Source organism: Bos indicus x Bos taurus, chromosome 13 (genome assembly GCF_003369695.1).
Source record: "Bos indicus x Bos taurus breed Angus x Brahman F1 hybrid chromosome 13, Bos_hybrid_MaternalHap_v2.0, whole genome shotgun sequence".
Taxonomy (NCBI): domain Eukaryota; kingdom Metazoa; phylum Chordata; class Mammalia; order Artiodactyla; family Bovidae; genus Bos; species Bos indicus x Bos taurus.
In genome coordinates this window covers 14,649,203-14,660,295 of record NC_040088.1, presented here as the reverse complement: position 1 = coordinate 14,660,295, position 11,093 = coordinate 14,649,203, and the positions used below count along the sequence as shown (strand labels likewise).

Genomic DNA, 11,093 nt, shown 5'->3' with positions numbered 1-11,093 from the left:
TCTAAAAATAAAATGGTAAAGGAAAACAGGCATAGTTGTTTTCCTTGGAAAGTGTTCAGCCTGTAGGGAAAACAAATATTAATCAAATAATCATCACACACATACATACACAGTATGTTTATAATAAGTCCTATAGGTGTCAGGAATACAAAACTGTGCCTATGGATGACAAGGAATGTAACCTAATGTAGGAGGTATGAGTCGGGTATCACAGATTTCCTAAGAAGCTGCTGTCAGAACTGATGTCTAAAGGATGAATAGAAGTTGAATGGGCATCAAGAAAACAAATCAAAAATTTTCCAAACATCTTGTGCAAAAATTCCTGTGGCAAATAGGAATGTCAAGGAACCAAAAATTATCAGTGGGTGCTATGTTCAGAAGGGGAAGGAGAGTATAGTTCAAGATTAATTTGGAAAGAAAGATAAAAGAGAAATACAAAAGTTACACTCTGTTGTTGTTGATGATGATGGTAGTGGTGTGTGTGTATTCTGTGTTTGCTTGCTTGCTTGGTATACTCCATTACAATTTTTTTCTTCCTGCTTTGAGGAGTTTTGTTAAGATTAGTGTCAAACCACATACACCATAAAGAATGCTGAGAGACATGAGGCTACCTTGGTTACACTCAGGTCATCCTGCCCATGGCATTGTGGGAAGCTCAGTCTATTTGGGGATTTTTTTGGCCCTGCAGTATCTTAGTTCCCAAAGCAGGGGTTGAACCTGCACCCTCTGCAGTAGAAGTGCAGAGTTTTAACCACTGGACCACCAGGGAAGTCCCTCAGTCTATTTGTTGAGCAATGGCGTGGGCCCAGTGTGGTGGAGTCCATGACTGCAAGGTCACACACCTTTCTCATTTCCTGTCTCTTGTGGGTTTCAACAGTGCACTTGGAGGTTGTATTACCAAATCACTGTGCTGGCCGTTCTCTAGCTGTGACTGTGTCCTGAAAAACTCTGAATCTGGGAGAAAGATGATTTAAACCCGCTTTGTTTTCCACACAAAGTTCTGAAGGTATTTACATATTTGGCCCCTGGTCCTTCAGCATCTGCAGTGACTGGCACTGCCGGCGTGTTTTCTTCCTAGATCATTTTTATTGCCAGTGTCCACTGTTGCTGGAAGACTTTCCAGGATCCTCATGCATATGGCTTTTGATGGAAAAATGTCTCCCTTGGCACCTTCTTGTAGGAACCACATATATCAAAACCAAGCTCCCAGACCACCCTTCCAGCCAAACATTCACAAATGTCCAGGAGGGAAAGAAGTTATGCAGGAAGACTATATCTCTTAATAAAATCTTGAAAGAGTTTCCATTTCATTTCTCATAAATCCTCTGTGAGTGAGCGTCGTACAATACTTTCTTAAGAGGCAAAATTGCCTCCAAATCTTTTCCTGGATCAGGACTATAGAATCATTTGTACTCGTCCAACACATCATAATCCATCTTTGGTTTGACAGTAAGAGACATGATTTTTTATTTCATTTATTATATTATTATTCAAGCTCATTTTTAATAAATAGGCTTTCACTGAACACAGCTTCTTCTTAATAGAAAAGTCTAATAAAGTTTAGCATGAATTTTACAACTTAGGAGCCTCTGTTCTACGTTTTTGCATTCCAGAAAGTGATAGAAATTTTAGATAACTTGCATAGCATTGTAGATAAGAATTCCAGGTAAACTCTGGAATTAAAGAGACCCAGGTTAAGATCCAAACATATCTATGTAATCTACAGCAAGTAATTTTACCTTTCTGGGCATGTTCTGCTTTCCTCATCTATAGAATGGGGATAATAAGAGATCAATGAAACGATTTAAAAAGATAATGACCTAAAAAGCTTAATGTAACATCTGGCATATCATATACACTTGTTAAGTTGTATTTTATTATTTCCTCATACCATCTAATCTAATAACAGCCTCAGGTCCTTCTCTCTCATTATTGTGATAGTTGCTATTTTTTGAGCACATACCGTATGCTATGAACTGCCAAGTACTTTACATGGATTCTCTCATTAAATATTTTCAGTACCTTTGGAAGAGAGGTGTGACTTTCCCTGCCATTTCACAGATGAGGAAGTGGAGAGGCAGAAGTCCTGATGTAAGTAGGAAGGAAGTGGAATTTTTAGAGCCCTGTTAGGCCTGCTCTGTGCTGTGCGGAAAGGCAGTCGCGAGGCTGTCCAAAGTTCCTCAGTGAAGAATGAAGCTGGAGGACCTCTTTACGATGCTCTGTGATTCCCCTCAAGGGCACACATCACATCTCAGACTTTGGAGCCAGGGCTTGGCCACCAGACCAGGGTTGCCCCCAGAGGGTCATTTCACAATCCAATGAAACACTGGAAAGTGCCTGGAATTCTGACTCTGTCAAATCTGCACTCAGAGAGGTTGAAGGGGTGCCTGACCTCCTACAATTGTTTTACGTGTTCTAACCTCCAGTTTCTTTATTTGTAAAATGGAGAAAGGAATGCTAACTAGCTCTCAGGGACTTTCTGGGGAGGCTGACCTGTACTGCAGTTTAAGCATGCATGTTCTGAAATCTGGCTGCCTGAGGTTTACCCAGGACCACACTTCACTTGCTTTGTGACTTTGGGAAGTTACTGGATCTCTGTCAGCCCCAGTTACTTCAGCGGTACCTTTGCTTTCACCAGCACTAGAGAACCAATGATATTGTTGCAATAACTCAAACAGAATAAATATGACTGCAATGAGGGGCAAGGGCATATTTTTGCCCATTTTCCTTATGTGAGGATTTCTTCATCGTGCCCCAGTTATCATGTTTCAAGGAATGTCATTAGTTACAATGATCCTAAATGACAATTACTAAATCATCCAAAGCTCTGGCACCAGACTTGGCAGCTTCAATTTCGAGGTAAGAGTGCCAGGGTGTGGTGAAGCCGGGGAAGATGCTTTTGGATCCACAAACTCTAGCACAGCCCCCTAAGTGAAGCAATTTAGGACTCAGTCTTCAATGCTTCTTAGAGAAACCAGCCTTCTGTCTATTCTCTGCTCAGTCAGGAGCTAGCAGATTTTTTCTGTAAAGGACCAGACAGTAGCTATTTTAGGATTTGTGGACCAAGAGTCAATGTCTTCTACTCTTCCAACGTCTGTTCTCACCGAAGAGCCACCACCCAGCTTGACACAATCAGGCAGCAGGTGGAATTTGGTCTGTAGGTATAATTTGCCAACCCCTGCCCCAGAGTATGGGGCTTCCCAGGCGGCACTAGTGGTAGAGAACCTGCCTGCCAATGCAGGAGAGACAGGGGTTCGATCCCTGGGTTGGGAAGATCCCCTGGAGGAGAGCATGGCAACCCACTTAAGAATTCTTGCCTGGAGGATCCCATGGAGCCCAGCACGTGCTACAGTTTACGGGGTCGCAAAGAGTCAGACACTATTTAGTGACAGGACAACAATAATAATAACTTGTGATTGCTCTGCACATGAAGTTTAGGATCCTGCCCTCAGAGTTCCTCATATCCTCCTTCTGATCCCAGGCTGGAAGACAGCTAGGAAAGGAGGAATACCAATCACTAAATTAACTTCAACTCCAATCCATCAGCTGTCTTGCCTGAGGCTCCAAACCCAGTGGTTGAATACACAATTTCCAATTTCCTCCAAGATCGGGAGGCGGGGAGAAGTAACAGACGATTGGGAAAACCAAGCATGTTCCTGTCCAGACTGTGTGGGTAGGCCAAGGGGAGTTAATTCTCTGCAGAAAATGAACTCAGTTGAAACTTGTGGATTTGGAAATCAGCATGGAAGGGCTGACCTTATAAGTGGCCCAGGTCTCCTTCCAGAACAGTAGGTCCCAGAGACACACAAACACCTCTAGACTTCCCCAACCTCCACAATGAAAAACAAGGATCCCAGTATGCAGCCATTCAGGCGGAATCCCTTAGGGCTTACTTCTGAGTGAAGCAATTGTTACTTGTTTTTTAATTTATTCCACAAAAGTAAATACGTGGGGGTGATAACTAGGTTTTTTGTAAGATAAAAGCTTCAAAAAATTATCAAATCTGTGTAAGGTAAAATTTAAAAGCATGATTCTATACTTAATTTCTCTCACCAAAAATAATCATTATTGTCATTTTCTTCTGTGTCCTTCTAGAAGCCATGTGTGCACAGAAATTTGCTGGATGTATTTGCTAGAAATGCATTTCATTTTCACTAATGCAATAACACAATACTCACTTTAGGCAACTAGTTATTTTGACTTAAATTATATCCTGGGACAAATGTCCACTTTTAACTCCAAATATCCACTACCATGACTTTCTACCCTTTCCAGTATACCGCTTGTTTCTTCCTTCCAATCTGTAATGCTATTATTTATATTACTTAGAAATTAGACTAATGGACATTATCATCATGCAAGTAAGGATGAAAGCTTCTAGATAGAAATAAATTTCTTAAAATGCAACAAATGCAGAGACAAAGCTCTCCATTACTCTCTAAACCAGCCCAGTGTTTTCCTGGACTCTCTTATCCAACACCATGTTGCTTCTCACCCCTATTTCACTATTTCTGGGGATACTTGTTTTTCATCTCTCATCTTACTCTAGGAACAACTTCCAGAAGAGGTGACACGGCTATGAGGAGATAAGAGAGGACAAGATGCTTGCTTAGAGCTCTGTCCAGGGATCTTGTAGCTTGGAATCTTCCAGCTCACATTTGGCAACTCACAGTGAGACTTGAAAGACTGTTTGTTAGGTGGTGTAGAAAACATTTATTTTCTCACAAAACCCACTCCATCCTACATATTACTATTTATTGTGAAAGTCAGTAAGGTCTCCAGTGGAGAACAGGAGGACTTCCAGAGAACTAAAGACAAACAAGGAATATCTAGATTTTTAGAAAAAGAAGGCTCCTTGATGGTAGACCAGAAGGCCTGCTGTAGCTTATCAGAATTTGAGAGTAGATGACCCAGATAATCATGATGGTGTGATCACTGACCTAGAGCCAGACATCCTGGAATGTGAAGTCAAGTGGGCCTTAGCAAGCATTACTACAAATAAAGCTAGTGTAGGTGATGGAATTCCAGTTGAGCTATTCCAAATCCTGAAAGATGATGCTGTGAAAGTGCTGCACTCAATATGCCAGCACGTTTGGAAAACTCAACAGTGGCCACAGGACTGGAAAAGGTCAGTTTTCATTCCAATCCCAAAGAAAGGCAATGCCAAAGAATGCTCAAACTACTGCACAATTGCACTCATCTCACACTCTAGTACAGTAATGCTCAAAATTCTCCAAGCCAGGCTTCAGCAATATGTGAACCGTGAACTTCCAGATGTTCAACCTGGTTTTAGAAAAGGCAGAGGAACCAGAGATCAAATTGCCAACATCCACTGGATCATGGAAAAAGCAAGAGTTCCAGAAAAACATCTATTTCTGCTTTATTGACTATGCCAAAGCCTTTGACTGTGTGGATCACAAGAAACTGTGGAAAATTCTTCAAGAGATGGGAATACCAGATCACCTGATCTGCCTTTTGAGAAATTTGTATGCAGGTCAGGAAGCAATAGTTAGAACTGGACATAGAACAACACATTGGTTCCAAATAGGAAAAGGAGTTCGTCAAGGCTGTATATTGTCACCTTGTTTATTTAACTTCTATGCAGAGTACATCATGAGAAATGCTGGACTGGAAGAAACACAAGCTGGAATCAAGATTGCCGGGAGAAATATCAATAACCTCAGATATGCAGATGACACCACCCTTATGGCAGAAAGTGAAGAGGAACTAAAAACCCTCTTGATGAAAGTGAAAGTGAAGAGTGAAAAAGTTGGCTTAAAGCTCAACATTCAGAAAACAAAGATCATGGCATCTGGTCCCATCACTTCATGGGAAATAGATGGGGAAACAGTGGAAACAGTGTCAGACTTTATTTTTCTGGGCTCCAAAATCACTACAGATGGTGACTGCAGCCATGAAATTAAAAGACACTTACTCCTTGGAAGGAAAGTTATGACCAACCTAGAGGGCATATTCAAAAGCAGAGACATTCCTTTGCCAACAAAGGTTCATCTGGTCAAGGCTATGGTTTTTCCTGTGGTCATGTATGGATGTGAGAGTTGGACTGTGAAGAAGGCTGAGCGCCGAAGAATTAATGCTTTTGAACTTTGGTGTTGGAGAAGACTCTTGAGAGTCCCTTGGACTGCAAGGAGATCCAACCAGTCCATTCTGAAGGAGATCAGCCCTGGGATTTCTTCGGAAGGAATGATGCTAAAGCTGAAACTCCAGTACTCTGGCCACCTCATGTGAAGAATTGACTCATTGGAAAAGACTCTGATGCTGGGAGGGATTGGGGGCATGAGGAGAACGGGACGACAGAGGATGAGATGGCTGGATGGCATCACTGACTAGATGGACGTGAGTCTGAGTGAACTCCGGGAGTTGTGATGGACAGGGAGGCCTGGCGTGCTGCGATTCATGGGGTCACAAAGAGTCGGACACAACTGAGCGACTGATCTGATCTGAGTGAAACACAGACTTGTGAGCACTTAGGTATAGAGGAACCAGCCTGAAGTCACCAAAATGATTCCATTCAATACCCCAGAAACCATATTCCTTTTTCTGGTGCAGTTACCAGACTGGTAGACAAGGAAAATGCTATGAACAAAGGTGATCAGGAGTTCAGCAAAGGGTTTTACAAAACTCTTGAGTGTATGATAGTATTTCATTTAGTTTCACTTATTCTAAGAAAATCTGGACATAGGTCATTAGTGGTGTGCCTCAAGATTTGCTGAGATATTTATGGGACCTTGTGGATGACGCACCCTCAGGGAGAGGTCTTCTGAGAATTCTACTCTTGAAAGAATGCAAAAACCCTAGGTAGACTGAAATAGTGGGATGTCTATTATTAATACAAGACATGTGTTTTGGAGCTGATCAGTTCAGTTCAGTTGCTCATACATGTCTGACTCTTTGCGACCCCATGGACTGCAGCACGCGAGGCCTCCCTGTCTATCACCAACACCCAGAGCTTGCTCAAACTCATGTCCATTGAGTTGGTGATGCCATCCAACCATCTCATCCTCTGTTGTCCCCTTCTCCTCCTGCCCGCAGTCTTTCCCAGCATCAGAGTCTTTTCCAGTGAGTCAGTTCTTCCCATCAGGTGGCCAAAGTATTGGAGTTTCAGCTTCAGCATCAGTTCTTCCAATGAATATTCAGGACTGATTTCCTTTTGGATACACTGGTTGGATCTCCTTGCAGTCTAAGGGACTTTCAAGAGTCTTCTCCAACACCACAGTTCAAAAGCATCTATTCTTCAGCACTCAGCTTTCTTTGTAGTCCAACTCTCACATCCATACATGACTACTGGAAAAACTATAGCCTTGACTAAACAGACTTTTGTTGGCAGAGTAATGTCTCTGCTTTTTAATATGCTGTTGGTCATAATTTTTCTTCCAAGGAGCAAGAGTCTTTAATTTCATGGCTGAAGTCACCATCTACAGTGATTTTGGAGCCCAAAAAAATAAAGTCAGGCACTGCTTCCACTTTTTCTCCATCTATTTGCCATGAAGTGATGGGACTGAGAGAGTCATTTCCTAGGCAGGTTGATAGGGAGTCTAGGGGTCCCCAAGGAGAGAGGGGTCTGGAATTCTCAAGGAGGAAAAAAAGACAAACTTTTTTTCTTTCTCCACATTCCTTAGGATTATATACCAATAATGTATCCTGCCTAAGGACAGTCTTTGGATTCAACCTTCTGTTATCTTAAAATGTAAATTATGGGAGTAGGTCGGAGGAGGTCTTTACAACCTCCAGACATTCTTTGGATTATATAACCTCATTATTAACACTAGCAAGCGGGTACTCTTTCTACCCCCTTCTGATGCCTATGTCAGAAGCTTTCTCTATCTCCTTTATACTTTAATAAAACTTTATTACACAAAAGCTCTGAGCGATCAAGCCTCGTCTCTGGCCCCGGATTGAATTCTTCTCCTCCGGGGGCCAAGAATCCCGGTGTATTCGTGTGATTCAACAACAACCTTTCAGGACCAGATGCCATGATCTTAGTTTTCTGAATGTTGAGTTTTAAACCAACTTTTTCACTTTCCTCTCTCACTTTCATCAAGAGGCTCTTTAATTCTTCAAGCAAAAATAAGCAAGGGTCATTGTCAATGATAGGAAGCCAGGAGGAGGGTGGAAAATGTTGGAGGAAAGGCAGGAAGAGGAGCAAACCCTTCCATGCCAGGCAGGTGGTGGGGCAGAGATGATTTATCTCAGGGTCTTTGATCCCCTAGGTTGTTAGTTTGGGGTGAGCTTCATGGAGAAGAAAGGGAAACCTCCAGACACTGTAGACATAGCACTGTAGAGCTCTTTAAGAATAGAATCTGCTCAACAGAAGGTAATAAAGTAAAAAAGAAGATCCTGTTGGATTTTCAAAACTCCTTCACAAATAGTCCAGATAGCTGGACCCCAGAGGGCCAAGTGGGATTTCAGTAACTCCTAAAAATTCAACCTCTTGCCTGTCTGAAATAATGGTCTCTTATTGAGTGATGGAGTCATTCATTCAATCTATTCTCACCAAATACTATCTGCCCTGGACTTCTTTTTGTGACCTGTGCTGGGCAGATAAAAATGCATGAAACATCTCTCATCTTTAAGGGTCTCACAGCCAAGACAGTGCTTCCAAAAAAAATGATGCATAAATTACCTAAAAATGAATCATCTGAAGGCCCAGGCTACAAATGCAGATTTCTGGAACCCACTCTAGATTTGTTAAATCTATATTTTAACAAGTCGCTTTCTCATAGGTATGAACAGAAAGCGTAATAACCACTGCTCTGAAGGAGGCATCTAAGACTCTGGCTCTAAATAAGATAGTGAATGTGTGTATGTGGCAGTGAGTGAAGCTATGTGTATGTATACATGTTAAAGCCATGAGGACATGCTGTGAAAATATATTCGCGAGCACCTGTGAATGTTTGTGGTGATGCCTGGCAGTAGGCACAGTTATCCTCTGTGCTCAGTTACCTAGTCAGGGGAGAGCAAAGGACCGTACCTTGAGTTTCTGAAACTGAAAACGGCTCACGCTCCATCCAGAGCAAGCTTAAGGATCAGAGGTATGAAGAAGCACTTTGTCTTTAAGGTTAGTCTGCAATTCATGGAATAGAAAATGAGTGAAGATTTTGATGCTATCAGTGTGTTATAGCAACAGCAGTATTCAGAGGCATATGGATCTAGACCTGTGTTCAGACTGCAATGCTCATCACCTGTGTGATCTTGGTCAAGAAACATGCTCTCAGAGCCTTCCTGTCTCTGTCTGAAGAATAAGAGTGGCAGCAACATCCTTCAGGATATCTCGATGACATTGCAATGTGTCATGCAGCTCCGATGACCAGGTGGATAAGACTCAAAGGAATGCAAAATGGCAGAAATTGAGGAGGGAGAGCCAGGATAATGGAGGACTACCCTCTAATAAATATGTCTCTGGATGGCTTCACCAATGCAATAAACATGAACTTGGGCAAACTCCGGGAGATGGTAAGGGACCAGGAGGCCTGGCATGCTATATAGTCCATGGGGTTGCAAAAGTTGTTCATGATTGGGCAACTGAACGACAGCAAAAAATATGTCTCTGAGGGTCTTGAGCCTGAATTCCTGGGTTCACAGTGAACATCTTCTCTCCTTCCATCTTCTCTCTGTCCTGAGTTCACAGTGAAAGGATACATCTCTCCTTCCTCTCATGAAAGCCTGGCTTTTTCCTGTCCCTTGCAACAGGAGTGACCCATCAAGTCATAGACTTCCTTAACAGATGCCATGATCTCTTTTAGCAGAAACTGGACCATGGAGACTCATGCCCTGCCTGCCAGCAGTACTTTGACCTTGGGCATCTGCCATCCCCCAGCACCAGGATTCCATGATTCTGACACCCTGGATTTCTCTAGTCGTCCAGTGTCTGTCTCATTTATTGGCAGAGTCATGATGGCATGGCCAGTTCCCACAGCGAGTCCAGTTTTCACCCAATTGCATTACTAAAAATAGTTCTAAGGAGTTGATCAGAGGTTGCCAGGAGAAGGTCATTCACACAAACACGAGGTACATCCAGCTCCCCTCCCCAGTGAAAGTGCCACGCCAGGTTGGAAGAGATGTGGTCCTCACCACAGGACCTCTCCCAAATGCACCCTGGAACAGGATGGGGGCAGCGCTCAGCCCGAACTTACCATGTTCCAACAGCTTCCTACCTACCAGGCTGCCATATGTTCAGAACCGTTCGATTGCCAGATGTATGTCAAAGTTTTCCTTTTTAAAATGTAATTTTCCCCAGAATTTATTGGCATCCTACAATGCTGCTTCTTGGCTGCAGAAGCGGCTTTTCTGCCATTTGGGCCCAAAATAGAAACCACACGCAACCTTGACAGTAATCATGACCAAGGAGAGAGAACGCACATCTATTTATAAGGCACTTGAAGGTGAGTCCTTCTTTTGTGCTACTGCTTTGAGGATAAGGTCAACAAAGCTGGGAATAGCAGCCTTATCGACTGTGCAATTTTATTAAAACCTGGTGCAATTACAAATATATATCAATTACTAAAATATTAGATATGGAAAAAGTATACTTTGAGATTTCAAAGAGTTTTTTTTTTTTTTTTTAATTACTTATTTTGTTTTCTGTCTTGCCCTTCATTTCCTGCTGTTATCGCCACATGCTGGGTGAGATCTTGGCTTCTCATGATCTGGTGTATGTTGGGATAGCTAGGCATGGGTTCATATGGATGAATGTAGTGCACAGATAGATGGTAGAAAAACTCTCAAGAATTTTATTCAAGCAAAGCACCAACATATGTTTTTGGCATCCGGGAAGCACTTCTTGGAATGGAAATCACATTCATGTTTTTAAATTCTTACTCATTTTCATTTGAAGAGTTTGGAAAGATAATCAACATTTTTGTTTTCCTTTTCAATTCCTGAAAGTTAGAATGGCAGCCTTAATGGACCCAACAGCTAACAGTCAACTCAGCTCTCACAAGTAGAGCATCCATATATCCCAGGATACCGATGTTCACCTCCACTTCACCATCTCTCAAAGCTGGTCTCCGCTTTCCTTTCTGCTACTAGCCCAATGCTGCTGCATCCCTGGATTGTTTCTTTATTACCTGGCT

General features: G+C 42.4%; 1 non-coding gene across 1 annotated transcript; it reads right to left on the bottom strand.

Annotated features, from left to right (window-relative positions):
- Nucleotides 1–696: 696 nt before the first annotated feature.
- Nucleotides 697–769, bottom strand: TRNAR-UCU. Its single transcript has one exon. It is a non-coding gene; the product is annotated as a tRNA-Arg (tRNA).
- Nucleotides 770–11,093: the final 10,324 nt, after the last annotated feature.